General features: G+C 36.2%; 1 pseudogene; it reads right to left on the reverse strand.

Moving 5' to 3' along the window:
* Positions 1–14,832: 14,832 nt before the first annotated feature.
* On the reverse strand, positions 14,833–21,046 carry LOC107867959 (annotated as a pseudogene).
* Positions 21,047–21,349: the final 303 nt, after the last annotated feature.

A 21,349-nucleotide genomic window follows, 5' to 3' on the forward strand; every position in this document is an offset into this window, starting at 1 on the left:
AGACTGAACATGATTTAACTGACAGTACGTAAGTGGAACTTACTAAATTCTGTTGACTGATGGAGTAGTACTATTAACTGAGAGTTAACTGAGATCATGAGATTTCTGAGGTTTCCTGAGTCACATGACTGACTGAGTTCTATAGATTATAGCTTGACTGGGATTATCTTGACAACATGACATAGCTCTAGGCACACAACTATGTTTTTCGGGTATGAATACCCCCAGGACTCGATAGAAGGAAACAGACACACATGACATGACTTGATCACAAGATTTGAGTCCACAATTCATAATATCATAAGTAAGGGATATCATATTTCATATAGTTATTCAACATCTTAAACATTGTAGGGAATGCATGGATATATTTCATGTACATATTGTATATCTCTATTATCTTGCATGCTTCATACCACCACAACAGCAATACATGAAAAGCATGAAATTCATACTGAAGTATATAACTAACATGAACTTGTCATTTAGACATCATAGAACCATACAAATATGAATTTCTAGCATCCTAAGCATTTTATCAAACACCTTGCATGCATTCTTTAAGGCATAAGTGGGTTTCATACTTGCACCATATTAAACTACCTAAAGTTTATGGTTTTCAATTCACAAACATATATATTCCATGAGAACACCTTTAGACATCACATTGAAACTTAAACAACAATCGTCAACATGTACATACTCATATCACCACAAAAAGTTTACAAAATAATATTTAAAACATGGTTCTTGAGCTCTATGAACGGATTGGATCCATAGATGAACACTACGCATACCTTAGTGATTGAATCTTGAAAGAGATCTAATATTTCTGAAAGTTCTTGAAAAATTCCTTAGGCTTGCTCTTGAGGAGATGATCTTGAGAGAAAACCCTAATCTTCTGGTTGAGAGTGTAAGAGAAGGTTTTTAAGATGCTTAACTGAAGAAAAATGAGAAAAATTACGCCTCTTTAGGGTTATAAGTCGTGGAAGGTGAAGAAAATGACCAAAATACCCTTATGAAATAAATTCTCAGTTGTTAAAAATCATAGCTGACGACATTTGTGACAAGGCGTCAAAAATGTGGTAAGCCGTCAAAAATGTCGTCACACAGGAGCTGGAATTGATGTTTTCTACCTACGTATGACGACCTTCGTGGTAGGGCCTCACAAATGTGGTAAGCTACCACGAATGTCGTCACTTAGGAGCTGGTTTCTGCCTAAGGCTGACGACCTTCGTGGTAGGGCGTCACAAATGTGGTAAGCAACCACGAATGTCGTCACACAGGAGCTGGTTTCTGCCTAAGGCTGATGACCTTCGTGGTAGGGCGTCGCAAATGTGGTAAGCTACCACGAATTTTGTCACTTAGGAGCTGATTTCTACCTAAGGCTGATGACCTTCGTGGAGGGCGTCACAAATGTGGTAAGCTACCACGAATGTCGTCACACTGTTTCCAACCTGACATGCTGGAGTAAAATAGGAATAACTCTTTGCTCCGAAATTGGATTTAGGTAAAATTGGTATTGTTGGAAAGCTAATTCAATTATATATCTTTTGATAGGTCATGAGATCAAAAATTTCAAGTATAATGAGATATATGCTCATTTGAAGTTGACTATACCAATATCCTTCTCAAGAATTCAATCGGTAAGGAATGTTTTGATTCGTCTGATAGCTGGGAGTTATTTAAAGCCTTAATATATATCTAAACTACTCATAAAACTATAAAATAACCATGATATACTATGCATGAGCTTGGTACATGGCTCTAATATTGGTTTGGATTTTTCGGGGTATTACAATATCTCCCCCTTGGAAACATTCGTCCTCAAATGATGACTGCTTGAGAGGGGAGATAAGATAAAATGATGCATACAATTATCACGCTCAACTGGCACATGATTTTAGGACTGAATTGAATTCTAAACTGAATATAGCCCAACTGAACATGCATATCTGATGCATGACTGATAAGCTGAACTCATGAATGCATGATAAGCTATGCACTGATACTTGATACCAATTTTATACTGGAATTTTGAACTTGTAATTGAATAAGCTTAAGAAAAATGGTTACCTCGAGCTAAGTCCGAATTAACGGAGAAAAGATAAGGGTACTTGGTTCGCATGTCTGCTTTTGCTTCCTAAGTAGCTCTCTCCATGGACTGATTCGGCCAAAGAACCTTGACTAGAGGGACTTCTTTGTTCCTCAGCCTACGAGTATGATAGTCGAGGATTTCGAGTGGAATCTCTTCATAAGAGAGGTTATTCTGAATGTCACCGCTCTGTATAGGGACTACAACTATTGGGTCACCTACGCACTTTTTGAACAAAGAAACATGGAAGACTGGATGAACTGAGGCTAGATCTGAAAGAAATTCAAGCTCATAGGCTACCTTGTCGAAGCGACTGAGAATCCTGAAGGGATTGACATATCAGGGACTGAGCTTTCTCTTCTTGCCGAATCTCTTCGCTCTCTTCATGGGAGAGATCTTGAGATAGACATAGTCATCGACCTCGAATTTAAGATCCTTTATACGAACATCCGCATAAGACTTTTGTCAGCTCTGAGCAGCTCAGAGTCATTCTCTGATCAACTGAACTTTCTCTAAGGCATCGAATACTAAGTCAGGCTCTATGACTGCGGTCTCACTAACTTCGAACCAACCAATCGGAGACCTACATCTCCTACCATAGAGAGCTTCGAATGGAGCCATCTGAATACTGGAGTGATAGCTGTTGTTGTTTGCGAACTCAATCAAAGGCAAGTGGTCATCCCAGCTTCCCTTGAAATCAATTGCACACGCCCTTAGTATATCTTCTAGAGTCTGAATGGTCCTTTCTGCTTGATCATCTGTCTGAGGATGAAATGCTGTACTGAGATAAACTTGGGTACCAAGACCCTTTTGGAATGCTTTTCAGAAGTAAGAGGTGAATTGGGTACCTCTGTCTGAGATGATAGATAGTGGAACACCATGTAAGCTTACCAACTCCCTGATATAGAGCTTGGCATAATCCTTGGCTGAGTAAGAGGTATGAACTGGAAGGAAATAAGCTGACTTGGTCATTCTGTCTACAATAACCCAAACTGAATCATGCTGATGACGTGTTCTAGGTAAACCCATCAAAAAGTCCATGTTCACTTCTTCCCACTTCCAAGTAGGAATAGTGAACTCCTATATGGAACCACTAGGTTTCTGATGCTCTATCTTAACCTGCTGACATGTAGAGCACTTAGCCACAAACTTTGCAACGTCCTTCTTCATCCCACTCTACCAATAGATCTTCTGCAAGTTGCGATACATCTTAGTGGCCCCTGGATGAATAGAGTATCGCGCACCATGCACTTCTGTAAGAATTTACTACCTCAAGTCATCTACACCGGTAACACACAGACGACCCTGACAACGAAGAACACCATCTCCCCCTTGGGAGAAATCCTCTACTTCCTGACTCTGAACTGACTTTTTAAGCTTGACAAGGCTAGGATCCCTGTCGTGCTTCTCTTTCACCTCAAAAACTAGAGATGACTCTGAAATACTTTGAACATATATACCACCCTCTGAAGAGTCGACTAAGCAAACGCCTAGTCTGGCTAGCTGATGAATCTCCTAAGCTAATTTCTTCTTACTATCCTTAACATGGAGAACACTACCCATGGACAGTCTACTAAGTGCGTCGACCACTATATTGGCCTTGCCAGGATGATAAAAGACACTCATGTCATAATCCTTCAAGAGCTCTAACCACCTTCTCTGACGAAGATTGAGATCTTTCTGGGAAAAGACATACTGAAGGATCTTATGATCTGTGAAGACATCTACATGAACACCGTATAGATAATGCCTCTAAATCTTTAAAGCAAAGACAACTGCTGCTAACTCAAGGTCATAAGTAGGATAATTCTTCTCATGGGGCTTTAACTGTCTGGAGGCATAGGCTATAACTCTACTATGCTGCATGAGGACATAACCTAAACCTACTCTGGATCCATCACAATATACTACGAATACATCAAAACTGTTGGGAAGTGCTAAAACTGAAGCTGAGGTGAGTCGAGTCTTCAACTCCTAAAAACTCTTCTCGCAAGGTTCTGACCACTGAAACTTGACCTTCTTCTAAGTCAATCTGGACATAGGAGATGCAATAGAATAAAGTGCCTCAAAAAATCATCGGTAATAGCCAGCCAAACCGAAGAAACTCCTGAAATCTGATGGAGAGACAAGGCGAGGCTAGTTTCTTACCGCTTTGGTTTTCTGAGGATCTACTCTAATGCCATCATCGAAAATAATGTGGTCAAGGAATGCTACTGATCTTAGCCAAAATTTTCACTTACTAAACTTGGCGAACAACTGGTGATCCCTGAGAGTCTGAAGAATAATTATGAGATGGTCTGAATGATCACGCTCTGTGCGAGAATATACCAGAATATCATCTATGAAGATTATGACGAATATGTCCAAGTATTGCTTGAACACCTGGTGTATCAAGTCCATGAAAGCTACATGGGCATTGGTAAGACCAAAGGACATGACTAGAAATTCAAAGTGTCCATACCAAGTACGAAAAATTATCTTCAGAATGTCACACTCTCTAACTCTGAGCTGATGATAGACTGATCTGAGGTCTATCTTGGAGAAATAACTGGCACCCTAAAGTTGGTCAAACAAGTCGTCTATCCTATGCAACGGATACCTATTCTTGACCATGACTTTGTTGAGATGACGGTAATCAATACACATTCTATGAGAATCGTCTTTCTTGCGCACGAATATAACTGGCGCACCCCATGGGGATACACTGGGCCTGATGAATCCCTTACTAAGAGATCCTTCAACTGATCTTTTAGTTTCTTGAGTTCTTCTGGTGCCATTCTGTATGGCGGAATAGAAATAGGCTGAGTATCTGGGAGAAGGTCTATGCTGAAGTGTATTTCCCTTTCGGGAGAAATGCCTGGAAGATCTTCGGGAAAGACATCTGAATATTCATTAACCACTGGGATTGACTTAAGACTGGGAGATTCGAAACTGGAATCCTTAACAAGCACGATATGATACACACATTCCTTAGACATCATTTTCCTTTCCCGAAGGTAGGAAATAAGATGACCCCTAAAAGACGAAGTGCTACCCTTCTACTCTAGGATGAGCTCATTCGAGAACTGAAACTGAACTATCCCATTTCTATAGTCGACTATGGCATAGCAGGAATGAAGCCAATCCATGCCGAGAATGACATCAAAATCAGTCATCTTTAACTCAACTAAATCTGTTGACGTAGATTTTTGAAATATCATAATCGGGCAGTTCCTGTATACCCTCCGAGCTATGATGGTTTTACCCACTGGGGTAGAGACTGAAAAGGGCTCTGCTAAAATTTTGGAACTGATTTCGAAATCGCCTGCTATGTATGGAGTGACAAAAGACAAGGATGTACCTGGGTCTAGTAAAGCATAAACATGAACATGGAAAATCTGTAACGTACCAGTGACCACATCAGGAGAATTTTCCTGATCCTTTCGGGTCTGAAGAGCATAGAGTCTATTTGGCGTTGCCCACTAGTAGCACTGGAAGTGGCACCCTGCTGGTTTGAGCGACCGAAATAAGCTATGGAATGATTCTGCTGACCCTGAAGACCTGGCTGAGGACAGCTACAGTTCCTAAATTTGTGGCCTGGCTTTCTACAACCAAAACAAATGCCTTGACCCACTCTACACACACCCTGATGGTGCTTACCGTAGGTCTGGCACTGAGGATAAGTATAGGAACTGGTAACACTGCTCTGAGATTTAGATCCTGGTGCTCTGTCTCTGTTGTCGTCCCTGAACTTCGGCACTGGGGCACTAGCGGAGGAAGGGGCTGGAACTGCTGACTTCGGATAAAACTGTGAATGATTTCCTCCCTCTAATTTGGGCTGAGCAAAACTGAAACTGCCTGATTTTGCTCTCTTGTTATACCTCTCTTTAGTCCTAACCTTCTACTTCTCTATCTGCTGAGCATGGGTCATGAGTCTAGCTAAGGTCACATCACTGTTTAGCATCGCAGATCTACACTCATTCACCATGCTATCATTCATCCCTGACACGAACTTACTCATTTTAACCCTATTGTCTGCAACCACATGAGGGGCATACCTGGCTAGCTGAGTAAATCTAAGAGAATACTCTCTAACTGTCATATTTCCCTGCCTGAGATTAATGAACTCAAGAACTTTGGACTCTCTCAGCTCTTGGGGAAAGAATCTAAGAAAGCCGTGATGAATTATTCCCACTCTACAGGACCTGCATCCTCTAACCTTTCTGCTAACCACTGCTTGTACCAAGTGTGAGCGATATCCTGCAATTGGTATGCGGCTAACTCGGTACTCTGACAAGAAGTGAATCCCATGATATCAATGACCTTCTGGACTTGGTCAATGAATTCCTGAGGATCCTCGTCTGGCTTAAACCCAAAGAAGGACGGAGGGTTCATTTGGGTGAAGTCCCGAATTCTAACTGCTACTGAATTGGCCACTAGGTTTGCTGGAACGACTGCTGGTCATTCATTCTGGGTAGCTACAAACTGAGCAAGAGCGGTAAATGCGGTCCTGAACTCCGCATGAGAAACATGTTCTCCCAAAGGATCTTTGGGCTGAGGAGTTGGATAATTTTTTCTCTTTGGAGGCATGTTTCTGAAATAAGAGAAGAGCGGATTAAACTGAGAGACTGACTTAAAATTATGCTTACTAGCATGAAATGAATACTGAAGAAAGGAAACTATTCCTAAAACATCTCATAGCCTCCTGTACATAAATGTGGTGTGCAACATACCCATGTACAAAACTTTACTAGATGCAGCTTTCAAACTTTCTAGGACTCTATTGAACCTTATACTCTGATACCAAGTTTGTAATGGCCCAATTTTCTAAATCGGAATACTACACAGTGCTCATAACCCTGAGGGACCACAAGCTAACTCATGATTGATATTTATACCTGTACACTGCATATATAATATAATAATGTGGAAAATATTAACATGTAGGCCGTAAGGTTCAACTAAATAAAGATCTGTCAAGACACAATATCCATATGGGTGAAAGATACCCAAAGCAACTGAAAACTGAATCAAATTTGAACTAAATCTAAATACTGAATCTGAAAGCTTCTAAGTACTGTCTGAATAAAGAGTTGAAGAAATATGTCTCCAACTAACTCCGTCTAGCAAAACTGAGCTGAAATAATAAATGAAATAAAATAATATTGCCCTCGAATGGATGAGGACTCACTGCAACTCTGCGGCTGGATGCTACTGCTGATCTGGAGCTCGTGTCTCTGAACCTGTAGTGTAACATGAAAGAAATTACCATAGCACAAATGCGTCAGTACAACTGGAGTACTGAGTATATAAGTGAGGCAAGCTAATGCAAAAGGGTTTACATACATGAACAATGCTAACTGATTGACTGATATGAACGTGAGAGTATAAACATACATACATAGTAACTAAGATCGTGAGTACGTGATAGCTAGATCTGTATGCTAATACATGGTTTATTGATAACTTACATGGCTAAAACTGTAGTTCTGATAACATGGGCGACTGTATCTGACAGTCTTAAATCTGATGAAACTATCTGAGTTCCGCACTACAACTGAATTTGACTGTATCTGACAATCTTGGTATACTGATATCTGAAGAACTATATGAGTTCTTTTACTGAGACTGAGTCTGAAATTGTGGGAGGTAGTTGTTTAACTGACATGCCCCATATGTGCCATTATGGCTAAGATGGGGTCCAATCTCTGCCCTGACTGAAAGGGTGTCAATACCGCGCCACTGGTAAGGACAACATATGAGCAACCCTCATATAACAGGTAACTCTAGTGTGAATGGTGGGAACCCTCATATAACAAGTTAAGCCACCTCATTTACCCTCATATAACAGGCTGCGATGCCTTAACCTATGCTGGCTACATAGTTCTGGAATGAAGGATGACTGCTAAGAATCACACCCTCATATACAGGTGAGTTTCCATCCTTGGGTTCACTCGGTGCTAACTCCTACTCCCATCTGAAGAGACCGAACATGATTTAACTGACCGTACGTAAGTGGAACTTACTGAATTCCGTTGACTGATGGAGTAGTACTATTATCTGAGAGTTAACTGAGATAATAAGATTTTTAAGGTTTCCTGAGTCACATGACTGGCTGAGTTCTATAGATTATAGCTTGACTGGGATTATCGTGACAACATGACATGACTCTAGGCACACAATTATATTTTTTGGGTACGAATTCCCCCAGGACTCGATAGAAGAAAACTGACACACATGACATGACTTGATCACAAGATTTGAGTCCACAATTCATAATATCATAAGTAGGGGATATCATATTTCATATAGTTATTCAACATCTTAAACATTGTAGGGAATGCATGGATATATTTCGTGTACATATTGTATATCTCCATTATCTTGCATGCTTCATACCACCACAATAGCAACACATGAAAAGCATGAAATTCATATTGAAGTATATAGCTAACATGAACTTGTTATTTAGACATCATAGAACCATACAAACATGAATTTCTAGCATCCTAAGCATTTTATCAAACACCTTGCATGCATTCTTTAAGGCATAAATGGGTTTCATACTTGCACCATATTGAACCACCTAACGTTCATGGTTTTCAATTAACAAACATATATATTCCATGAGAACACCTTTAGACATCACATTGAAACTTAAACAACAATCGTCAATATGTACATACTCATATCACCACAAAAAGTTTACAAAATAATATTTAAAACATGGTTCTTGAGCTCTATGAACGGATTGGATCCATAGATGAACACTACGCATACCTTAGTGATTGAATCTTGAAAGAGATCTAGTGTTTTTGAAGGTCCTTGAAGAATTCCTTAGGCTTGCTCTTGAGGAGATGATCTTAAGAGAAAACCTTAATCTTGTGGTTGAGAGTGTAAGAGAGGGTTTTTAAGATGCTTAACTGAAGAAAAATGAGAAAAATTACGCCTCTTAAGGGTTATAAGTCGTGGAAGGTGAAGGAAATGACCAAAATACCCTTATAAAATAAATTCCTAGTTGCTGAAAATCATAGCTGACGACAATTGTGACAAGGCGTCAAAAATGTGGTAAGCCGTAAAAAATGTCGTCACATAGGAGCTGGAATTGATGTTTTCTACCTAAGTCTGACGACCTTCATGGTAGGGCGTCACAAATGTGGTAAGCTACCACGAATGTTGTTACAGTGTTTCCAGCCTGACATGCTGGAGTAAAATAGGAATAACTCTTTGCTCCGATATCGATATAGGCAAAATTGGTATCGTTGAAAAGCTAATTCAATTATCTATCTGTTGATAGGTTGTGAGATCAAAAATTCCAAGTATAATGAGATATATGCTCGTTTGAAGTTGACTATATCAATATCCTTCTCAAGAATTCAATCGGTAAGGAATATTTTGATTCGTCTGATAGCTGGGAGTTATTTGAAGCCTTAATATACATCTAACCTACTCATAAAACTCTAAAATAACCATGATGTACTATGCATGAGCTTGGTACATGGCTCTAATATTGGTTTGGATTTTTTGGGGTATTACAATATGTGTAGCTTATGTAACTGTACTTTTGGCGAAGACATAAAGAAGTATTTTGTATAAGATGTGGACTAAGTTCAAAACATACCACAACAAACGTCTGATAGTTTGTAAGTGATTTTGATATATATTTTTATAAAATGTATAATAATGTTATAATTATTGAACGACTGTCATTTCATAATTTTTTTTCAAATCAGCGACTGTGGCGTCTTTGTAGCTGCATACGCAGAAATTTTAAGTGAAGGCCTGGACGTGCATTCATGTGATTTTGATGCTGAAAGTCAACGTGCATGTTATTCTTCTTTGTTATGCATTACGGAGTTACAAAGGCTAAAGAAGCATACACAACTGACAATGACGATCCTCCTCGTCCTAGGAATAGTTGGCTCCAATCAATTGATGAAAGTGAAATTGTTACTTTAAAGTAATATTTATTTATAACACTCTGCATGAAAACATCTATTTTGTTGTTTCAGTCGTTGATGTTAGACAGTTTGAATACATGTTAGTTTTTGTTGTTGGAATTTAAATTTAGGTTTTATTGATGCCCTAAATCTTCTTATATATACTTATCTTTTACTTAAGTGTTTTGCAATGACGTACAACATATTGCATTGTTACTACAAAATTTGATTAACATATAACAATAAATTACACATTAATATTTTATTGTTTATCTATCGTATAATTTGTTTCAGTACATAAATTCATTTATAAGTTAATAACATATATTGTTTGGATTATACGTACTGTCTAATACATTGAACATGTGTCTCATACAATTAAAGTCATGTATAGCATATTATTAGACATATTTTTTAAAATAAATAACAAAAATGTTTACATCAAACAACAAACTAAATTATAAAACTATAACATACATTTATAACATAATGTTAATGTATTTTTATTTTTATTACTTTTTGATTGTTTTCAATTATAAATGTATGATTTGTACGCAAATAAGAGGAAGTTATACCAAAATCAATTTATATCATACATAAAATTTATGTATAATATAGTCTCATACTTATTAATAAAAGTTAAAAACCAAAACGAAAATATCAAAAATTATAATTCAAACATTTAAATAAAGTATAAAAAAATATCATACATTATACAACCACAAATTTAAATTTCATTAAAATACCATACATGAGTGTGCATTTATTTTTAAATTTTTGACATGAAACTGTACATGTGGTCAGATATAAGAAAGAATATATCGAACAAATCTATGACATTGCAATTCATGTATAAGAATTAATTATACATAAACAATAAAGCTAGCACATTGTTGTGAAAGTTAACGAAATAGTTATTAAGATCTAAAATTTTAAAAATAATATAAATATAGTTCAAAATAATTCCAAGGTATCAACATAAACTAAGTAAAATGATTATTCAATTAAGATCAATCTAAGCATCAACATATAGAATTTTTTTTTTATCTTTTTCAAGTTTTCTTTGGGAAAAAATTGCACATCCTTTGATTGTGACATGCACGTCCGCATTTATCGCAACAATTTGAACTTGAATAAAGTAATTCACTTGATTTCAAATGCCTTCCTTTCTTTGGCCTACCCGAAGGTCTTTTGTATTTGGGCGGCAAAACTTTTTCATTGTTAACAAATTGGGAAACTATCGGGAGTTCATACGTCTTGACAATGGTTTTTGACCTATACAATTCTGAGCAGTAACAACCATAATTAATGTATGAATATAGATATAAATTTCATGATTGAAACTAATCAATGTATGAATATAGATATAAAATTCATGATTTTAATTAAAATGCAAAAATTTTCTCTGTTACGGTCTGATTATATATTTGTTTGAATGTTTGAGTAAATTTATACATATTACTACTTCTTTCAATAAACAGATAACAACACCCAAACAACAATTCGTTCAAAATACCTATTACAAAAAAAATATTTATTAAATTTTAAATAAATTAAAATAATATTTTTAGTCATACCTTTATTTATCGGATCGTTTACCTTTGGTATTGAAGCCATTAGATATTGCATACTTTGTCATTATAGCAACCAAAGTTTGCTTATCCTTATAAAGTTGGGCAACCATTATTTTGATGTTCTTACAATTAGTAATGAAGTTTTTCACTTCAAATTCTAAAACGTATAATGAATACTAATTTTGCGTTTCAACGATCGTTAACACAACAGAATCAGATTCACTACCTTCAATACAAAGTACAACCCCAGAAAGAATTACCATGAACAACGTATTTTACTTCGATTTTTTTACGAACTTCGTCAATATTCAATTTCATCGCGATCGTAGCAATCAATTTCAAAAAGTTAATACTTTCTGAAATAATAATTGCATCACTTTTGTAGGATTGATAAATAATTTTCAACTCCCCAATTCCGAAATGACGCAACAATATGGGGATATTCATATTTTTATTTTCCCGAAAATTGAAAAAAGAAGAAGACACTTTTTTTTTTTCAAAAATGTCATTAAAAAATGAGGAAAACTAACAGTGATGTTTAAGATTTTTTTTGAATTTAAATTTTAATTACTATATATAATCATACAAACATAATTATAGGTAATTAATGGCTTTATTTAAGGGAATGAAAGATTTTCTCTAATTACTCTTCCATGAATGTAGAAAACTATGTTTTATCATCTTGCCTTAAATATAGGATTAACTGTTTTATCATACATTTGAGCTATGTATGATGGACAATCGAATGTATGAGTATATTTGAAAAAATTGGGAGAGAAAAAATTAGAAGAAATTTTATGTAATTAGTTTCAATAGGTGGAGACTTATATTGTTTTTTCAAAATATATTCCGTGTATTTAGTTACTATATCAAGATTAGTGATTTGTACTCATTTATTCTCATTTGGATTAATGAAATATATGTATATGCATATACAACATGTATTTCTTAGCCATGTTGTATTCTCACTTCAGATAATAGTAAGTAGTAGTAACTATTAGAGCTCCTATATATATTGCTTAGCCATATTGTATTCTCACTTTACATAATAGTAACTACTAGAGCTCGTACCTACAGGCTACATGTATCGGTTAGCCATTTTGTATTCTCACTTTACATAATAGTAACTACTGGAGCTCGTTCGGTACAAGGGATAACTAATTTCGAAATTAATTTTGAGATGAATTTATTCTATTTTTGGTTGGATAAAATTAAGGGATAACTTATCTCGAAATTAGTTATCCTCGTATTGTAGTGTTATTTATTCCACACTGACACTAAGATAACTATTCTGAGATAATTGATCCCCTATAACTTGTTCTCCAACCAAACGAGCTCTTAGGGTTGATTCTTAGTCCATTTTTTGTTTTTTTTCTTGATTTTCTTATATGTATATTTTTTTTCGCCATTGTATATGGTGAATGAGTTACATTCTTTTTTCTCTACCCAAGTCACTAGTGATTGTCCCGGAAAAAGAATGTGACATTCAGGTATGTTTGGGATGGAAGAAAATAATTTGGAAAAAATACAAAAACTCTATAAAAAAAAAAAAAAAAACTTGTTTGGTTGGCTTAAATATTTTCGTTGGAAGACGTTTTCCTCTAATTTCTGAAAAATAACTTCTTGACAAAGAGGGAGCAACTCATTTTCTGAAATTCTCCCATGTTAAGAGTTCTGATTTACCTATTATAGGATCCTTTTTTCTTTCTTTCACCTGACCTATTGCAACAGCAACTTCAATGGATTACAATAGACATTAAAATACAACTGACTGACATAAGTTGTGAAAAAGAGTTAATACATAACAATTTTATGACCCTAAACTTGACATTAAATTATAACTTTGACCTTAAACTTTGACAGTGCACAAATATAACCTTTAACTATTCAAAACTGCACAAATATGACTTCCAATCCTACGTGGCAAAACGCGTGCTCAACACGCAAAACTGGGCGCGTCCAGCTTAATATCGAAGGGCATAATACATAAATATGACCTTAAACTTTAACGGTGCACAAATATGACCTTAAACTTTAACGGTGCACAAATATGACCTTTAACTATTCAAAACTGCATAACCTTTAAATGACTCTTTACTATTATTTTTTTATTATTTTCGGCTCAAAGATGAAAATGACATCTAATTTCTTTTGTCATTGCGGAAAAAGAGCAATATTGAAGATTTATTAATTAGGCGAGTCAGCCTCATATGAAAAAATCGAGCAGGTATGTATATATATTATAAGTTATATAATATATCTTAATATTATTTATTTAAATATTAAATTAAAAATAAAACTATACTAAAAGAAAAAAATTATAGTTTTAATAAAACGTTATTAAATTAATGTTATTAAGGATAGTAGTAGTATAATATTAAATTAACGTATCAAATTAACGTAATTAAAATGTTATTAAATTAACTTTATCAAAATGTTATTAAATTAACAAGGGGTGGACCTATGTGGTTGTCATGGGGTTCACCCGAACCCCCTCGGTAAAAAAATTACGTTGTATATATATAAAATAGAAAATGTATATTTATGTACGTCCATTAATGTTGAACCACATGAAACAAGGCACTTAGATAGCCCAATGGTGTTATTTGCTCTTCTTGGACGCTTCCTTCAGCCTACTGTGCGGGTTTGATCCCTGCTAGTGGCTGATTTTTTTTAAGGTGCTGCTGCTATAGAAATAAATAAAAAAATAATAATTTTTTTAAATTAAAAAAAAAAAAAAAAACAACAACAATAATAATAATAATAATAATAAAAACGACATCGTTTTAACACAAAAATCAAAACTTTGATAGTACACAAATATGACATTTAACTATTCAAAACTGCACAAATATGACCTCTTTCCAAGTCAGCCCTTTTAACGACGTGGCACCATGTGATTAGATTACCTTTCCATGTAGGCGCGAGTGAGACTCACGCATGGGGTTGCAAAATCGGAGGTCATATTTATTCAGGTTTTGAATAGTTAAAAATCATATTTGTGCACTATCAAAGTTGGTCAAAGTTATAATTTGGTGACAAGTTTAGGGTCATTTTTATGTATTAACTCTATGAAAAACTCTAATGGGGAATAAGAATGCATTTGCAAAAAGAATCGACCAAGCTACCTACAAGCATGCTCAGAAGAAGATAATCTGGGACTAAAATTTTGGAACCCAACCTCTCCTCTGGAAGTATCAATTGGCAGATTGCTCAACTAAACAAAGCCTTGAACAAGATGTTGTGGAAAACTGTGATTTTTCAGTGTACTATGATTCCCTTTTTTTGTGAGGAAAAGATCTTAAAGGAACTGTGTAATCTAGACTAGTTCCTTACCCTGTAGTATGAACCATGTATGAGATAATATATTACCTTTTGAAGCAAGATAAAGGAAAAAGACACAAAAAACTCATCAGGTACAATGGCAACGAAGTGGAACTGAGACACCAGGAGGTTTCCTCCTCACGAATTATAGTTTCTTTGATCATGGGCAGTTTTTGGTGAACCTTTCTCCATATATAATTTATAGCACCATTTGGAGATATAGGACCAATACCACCTGGTTGACCATTTTCATACTAAAAAATGGGCTGCACCAGAGCCATATTACGGCGAAACCTATCTTTTTGCACGTTGGAGTAGCTCCTAAGATGGTTCACAAGCCAACTTGGCTGCAGGGCATCACTAACTGCAACAAACACCGAAAATTCTGCATAATCCACCATCCCTTCAAATGGGAGCTCAATGTTGTCACTAACAATGACAGGAATACAAAGACTTTGAACAGCATCAAAAAGTCTGCACGAGGTTGGTGTGTCCCCTGAAGGGTGCAAGCAGAACTCTGAAGTCCTCATTCCCTTTATAGACTGCTCCCTTCCTGTGGCATTTGGGAAGCCTTCCTCGATCACTACTCGGTTCATTTATTAGTAAGTCCCAAAGCTTTTCCCGAACAATGCCTCCCTGCACAAAGAAATACACAACGACGCGAGCAAGAAGTGGGATGGTTTAATCTAGACATGGCAATCTTTTCAGAGGGAGAAACGTCTATAAACATTGCACATATGTAGCCAAGTGAAGAATAGTAAACATACAACAGGTCTTTTTTATGCTTCACCCTGAAAATAATTTTTCCCATCAATAATTTAGTTATACTTTAAAATATTTCTAGACATAGAGCAAGTTCATTTACAGTAGGCCAAGCAATTACAATCATATTGTAATACATTGTTTTCTGACAATCTGATGGAATATATCAAAATCTGATGACATAATTGTCTATATCGTCTGAACTGCGATCAAAAGGTGCTTCAGTCATAATCTTGTGAAGAAGCTCCAGTGCAAGAACAAATTAATTGGCTCGACTCACAAATAAAATGGATCATACATCCAGTATGATTCCAAAGAGGGAAACAAACGATATTTACGTAGATGTCTGGAAGAACTCAACAAACTACCCAGTGCCTATGTTCAGCTCCATTGAAGCAAAGGGTTTTTTGTGTCTGTAATAGTTGGCGAAGGAGGCAGTATGATACAAGTACGACCACGAAGATGGACGCTTGTGAGAATGTAATGAACCCGGGGCTTGGAGTGTGCGAGTGAAGGACTTAAACACACCAAACCGACCCTAATCTCACACTTGGAGTGTAAAGAGGAGCCTTGGAACACAACAAGGCAGCCCCTAAATACACTTGAAGGGAGCCTAGTCCTTAAAAGGGCATTTTGGACATTTTGTATTTTATTTGTAACCTAGTATAAATAGAACATTGTAGGGCTTTTAGACTTAGATTATTCATGATGTTGTAAGTCTTGAAACACAAAGAAACACAAGTCGTCTCTCCTTGAGGCACCAAAACCGAAATTAGGCATAGAGAGTGTGGAATCACTCTTGTTGATCTCATGGCTTGGAAACGTGATGCTTGGGAGGTGGATTCCGACCTTGTGTCTTCGTAAGAGATAGGTGAACGTTGTGTGTAGTGTTAAGGGTCCAAGAGTGGAATATGCTCTTGGGTTCTTAAGATTATACCTTCATTAAGTCTATCTAACTATCCCTTTACTTTTATTGTAATCTTGTAGTAGTTTGTGTTCTTGTAACCGTTTCTATCTCTTGTTAGTAAAACCCTGTGTTGTTCCTATCTTGTTATTGTTGTCCATCTCGCCATATTGTTGCTGTTTTGGTGTATTTACATCTTCAATATCATGTTGTTATTGTGTTTTCATTGTTGTTGTAGTGAATCCGAGAGTGGTCACCAAAGGGGTCCTCGGTTCTTCAAACTTGTGGACTGATTTGGTGTTTGTTTCGTGTTTCCCTTGTGCTTCTTGTATCACAGTACATAGCAAACTCTCTCTCTCTGAACTTCCATCGGGTACACTAACTCCCAACAGCACAAGTACCAAGTAACTCTATCCACCACGGCTTAAGCCGGTGGGGAAAAAATCACCTAGCATTTTTTTGTCCCTACTGGGGATAGAACCTTGTTCACCCATTTTCACCTACCTCATTGATGGTATGCCACACCTTTGGATTCAAGGACCTTGTTTTCTATCAGGCCTTAGTGCCTACGTTCAAGCTCCTATTTTTCTCCCTAGCTTTACAAAATTGTTTCCCTCTATGAAGTCATTCAGATCGCTGGAATTAAATTTTGAAGTCATAGGTCATTTTTCTTCTCATTCCACCTACTATAAATTACCTGCTCTTTTTGACATATATACAAATATAAGTTACACGTCAGCAAACACCAAGATCCAAGTGCCAGTTCCACCTTCTACCCTCATTAAATTCCACCAACTTTATGTCTGACCAAATAACAGAAAATTACCTTAAGAAATGATCTTAGGTAAAATATCTTGGATGAAAAATGCTATCCATGAAAGACAATGTTGTCATATCAATGAGATGACGAACAACTACTATTAAATGACAAAAGCTTCTCCAATAGTTTGTGTCATTATGCAAAGAGTCGCAGTCATATGTGAAGAAGCAATTAAGAGAAAATATGATCTGACTTGCACATAAATATGAATCATATGCACACAAATTGTTAGAAGCAGGGTTGAGATTATATTTAGCTAGACTTGTGGAAAAAAGTTAATAATACTGGCCCGATGACTATGTTTAGCTCCTTTGAAGTAAATAAGGGTTTCTCGTTTCTGGTTTCCGGATAAGGCCAAACGAGGAAGTAGATGGGTATAAGGAACAATGACATCCTTAAGCAATGAAACTTGAGTGTGGTGTATCATGTCAGATGAGCTCTCATTAGACGCTTTGGAGTCGAGCTTGTATCACCCACAAAAATCAACCACCAGGAGAATTGCTGGAGCAACCTCAGCCTTCACATGCCACATAGCGACAGGGTCTGCCAAAGAATGCTTCAAGTTTTAAAATAACCTGACATGGCATAAGATGTTAAGATGTTGTTCCACTTCCAATTTGTTTTCAGGCAGAACATAATTGGGAAAGAACCATTGCTCAGTTAATACGAAAGCAAGGCTGGTAAGACGATCTAACGAAAAAGAAACTTGGGATTGTTTGCTACTTTCAGTTCAAGATCAGAAGTGATTTTTAAAATCAGTTGCACAACTGCTCGTAATAAAGAGTCAACACCATACCAACAAACAGCTTTTGTCAATCACAAAGCAACTGAAAGAATCAGAATACTGGGTCATATTCAAGGTGGAGCAAAGGATGTGCGATGAAAAATGTTTGAAGAATAATAAGGCGGTGATCTCAACTGCACTGGACTAAATAATATGTGTGGACAAAGGAAGGAGACTGAAATAGCAAGATATAGCTCATCCAACAAAATACCATCAAAATAGTAGTGCACTTCACCACATATGTGCCATGAAGAATGAATTGACATACACCTGAAATATCACCATAGGTGCATGCCCATTTAGGAAAAAAGGAAGCAGGGCAATCAATTCTCCACCTAGGTCAATTAATCATTTTTCATCGTCTCTATCACAAAGCTTCTGATGTGTGAACTGGTAAAAAATGCAAGCTCTATTATAATAGAAGTGCCACAATCCGGATGATTTTTATACAGAATTTTAAGTTAAGTTTGCAAGATCACAGAGTCCAAATTGAAATCAGAAACTTTTAGCAGCATCTTTCAGTGACTGTTTGATAAGGTCGTAACCATGAGTAAATGATGAATACAACTATATGCAAACAGAGCACAATAGCCAAAGTATATATCAGAATCCATGCATTACATCACGGCTGCAGTCTAACCCATGATTTAATTGAATCTATGCTAACGCCTGAAAGTCCAAGTACAATTCAAATCAGATAGATGGGTGTTGCATTTCAATTGAACTTTGAGCTGCAGCCTGAAAGTATATCCACCTATTTCTTGACTATTATCTTCATTAAATTCAGATTTCCTATTCCACGAGCTATCTTTAATTTCTTCAATCAAGTTATCAGAAAAAGGGAAGCTTCTTCTAGGGGTAGAAACACTAATGCAACTGTCCAACGTCGTTAAATGAGTGATGTCTGTTTCTCCTCAAATTTTTTACCATAACACAAGGCATTGGACAAAAGGAAAAGGAGGAAGGAATGCTACATATGAAGTTGGAATCCTCCACCTACTCGGTGAAAGGTAAGGATGTTCACTACGTAATCTAGCCATCAACCCAATCGCCTACGGAGGGTGGGTTGTTTAATGCCAATTTGAAGAGCATTTTCTAAAGAATATACAGGAAAATTAGCTGGCTCAGCTCCTTCTTTTATTTCAGGGTAAAAAAGAAAGAAAAGGGACTTCATATGCAGATTATTTCCACGCTTCAGAAGTTACTTAAACCAAAAATCAAGATGTAAAGAAGAATGGAACCCCTCTACAAATGGTTATCCTAACTGCAAAACGATCAGTTTCTATCTCAATAACATCTACTGCATAAAGTACTGATCATACCCAAGACTTAAATATGCATAAACGAAGAACTATACAAACTTCATACAGAAGCACCAGATGTCCAATCTTTCAAGTAACGATGCACAATAAACAATAACTAAGAAATTAACAGACTCTGGAGCATAGTTATTATGAGTCAAAATCCCCTATGAAATTGCTAATCAGATCCTCGGTACCAAAAATAATACAACAGCAAACTCGAAATTTACTTTATAGTAGCATCTTGTATCCACCAATCCAACTCAACTACCAAACCTAGAATTTTCCTATTGTGAGACTCTCAAATCATCTCCAAATTAAGAAAAGAATTATAACCTCAGATTTCCTCAATAGCATTAATGTACTATCTCCAGATGCATAATAGTGATTGGAAAGTAGTTTAGGTAGGAACGACTAACTTGCCCCATGGAAAAGACCTAGATACAGAGCAAACTGCTAAAATTTCATGAACAAAAATTGACTGACATCAAAGTAGCTGAACGTTTTGAAGGCAATGACATATAAGGATGTATACAAAGCTGTGAATTCCTATGTTGCTCAGACTCTTCAAAAATGTCGATGGGTGTGTGTCGTATCCTTCAAAAGTAATGTAGTTTTGAAGGATCCAACAACATTTTAGAAGAATCCTAGCAACATAAGTGAATTCTACCACTTACCAGTAATAACAAACACATGATCACGTCCACCAAAGCGTTTCCAAGCCTCAGTGTGCTTCAAGAAGTCCACAACCATTCGTTGTCTTTCTTAGTCCTCAGTCCCCGCTTTCTTCCTAAACACACCCTTGTTCACAATCTGTTGCATCTCAGCACTCAATGTTGCAAAAAGGGAACAAAAATCACACCAGCTTCCTCAGCACTGAACACCCTTTTCGCAAAAGATCGAAGTTTTAACTTTTCAGGTGTCATCAAATCCCCCAAGATCCAATACTCAGTACTGTACTGTTTGATTATTGGGTTTTCTGGATAAGGAAGGAATTTTTTGGAACTTCTGCCTATGTGGGTCTTTCTTATTTCATTGTCTACTTCACTCCCAATTCTCGAATCTGAATCTAAAGCCCAGTAATTTTCCAATAGGCCATAGTTGAGAGATCTTGGAAGATCTGCAACGTAAACTTTGATGGAATTGGGAGGTGTCTGAAGGTTGATTTGTGGGTTCAGGGATGATAGGATTGGAGAGGAATGGAAGAAAAAAAGAGAGAGTGGTAGAATGCAGAGTAGAGAGAGGGAGATGAAGAGAGATGGAATACTGCAGGGTGAACCTGAATGAGTGACAATGTTCTTCAGTGGCATCATCTTCTTTTAGTCAATTTCATCTGCCGATGTTGGATCTTTCTGTTGATTGATTCATCTAGCAGGTACACAAATGCTTATCAAAAAATCCTTTCAGCTGCCACACTCATATTTCACTTTGGTGGTTCATTAAGATGGCCATGCTCCTAGTTTTCTTCTCAGGATCAAATCCTTCACCTGTAGAAAATTTGGCTAAATGGGCGTTTCCAAGTAGCAAATGGAGTACTGTTTTACTAACATATTAAAAACTAGTGAAAGTTGCGAAAATTCCTAACAAGTTTATCACTATTATTTTCTATCTTTATTCTTTATTAAATTATAAATAATTTTTTATATAATTTTCTGATATACTAGTTTAATGTATGTATTTTGCACGCATATCTTACATTAATTAATGTTATATTTATTTAAATGGTACAAATAAATATGGTATCTGAAATTTTTTATTATTATTTTCTTAGTTCATAAGATTTATGATGACACACGTGAAACTTATCCTATCCTATGTTAAATTTATGTGAACTTATAAAGATGAAAATTGTAGTTTAGTTACTTT

Source organism: Capsicum annuum, chromosome 4, assembly GCF_002878395.1.
Source record: "Capsicum annuum cultivar UCD-10X-F1 chromosome 4, UCD10Xv1.1, whole genome shotgun sequence".
Classification (NCBI taxonomy): Eukaryota; Viridiplantae; Streptophyta; class Magnoliopsida; order Solanales; family Solanaceae; genus Capsicum; species Capsicum annuum.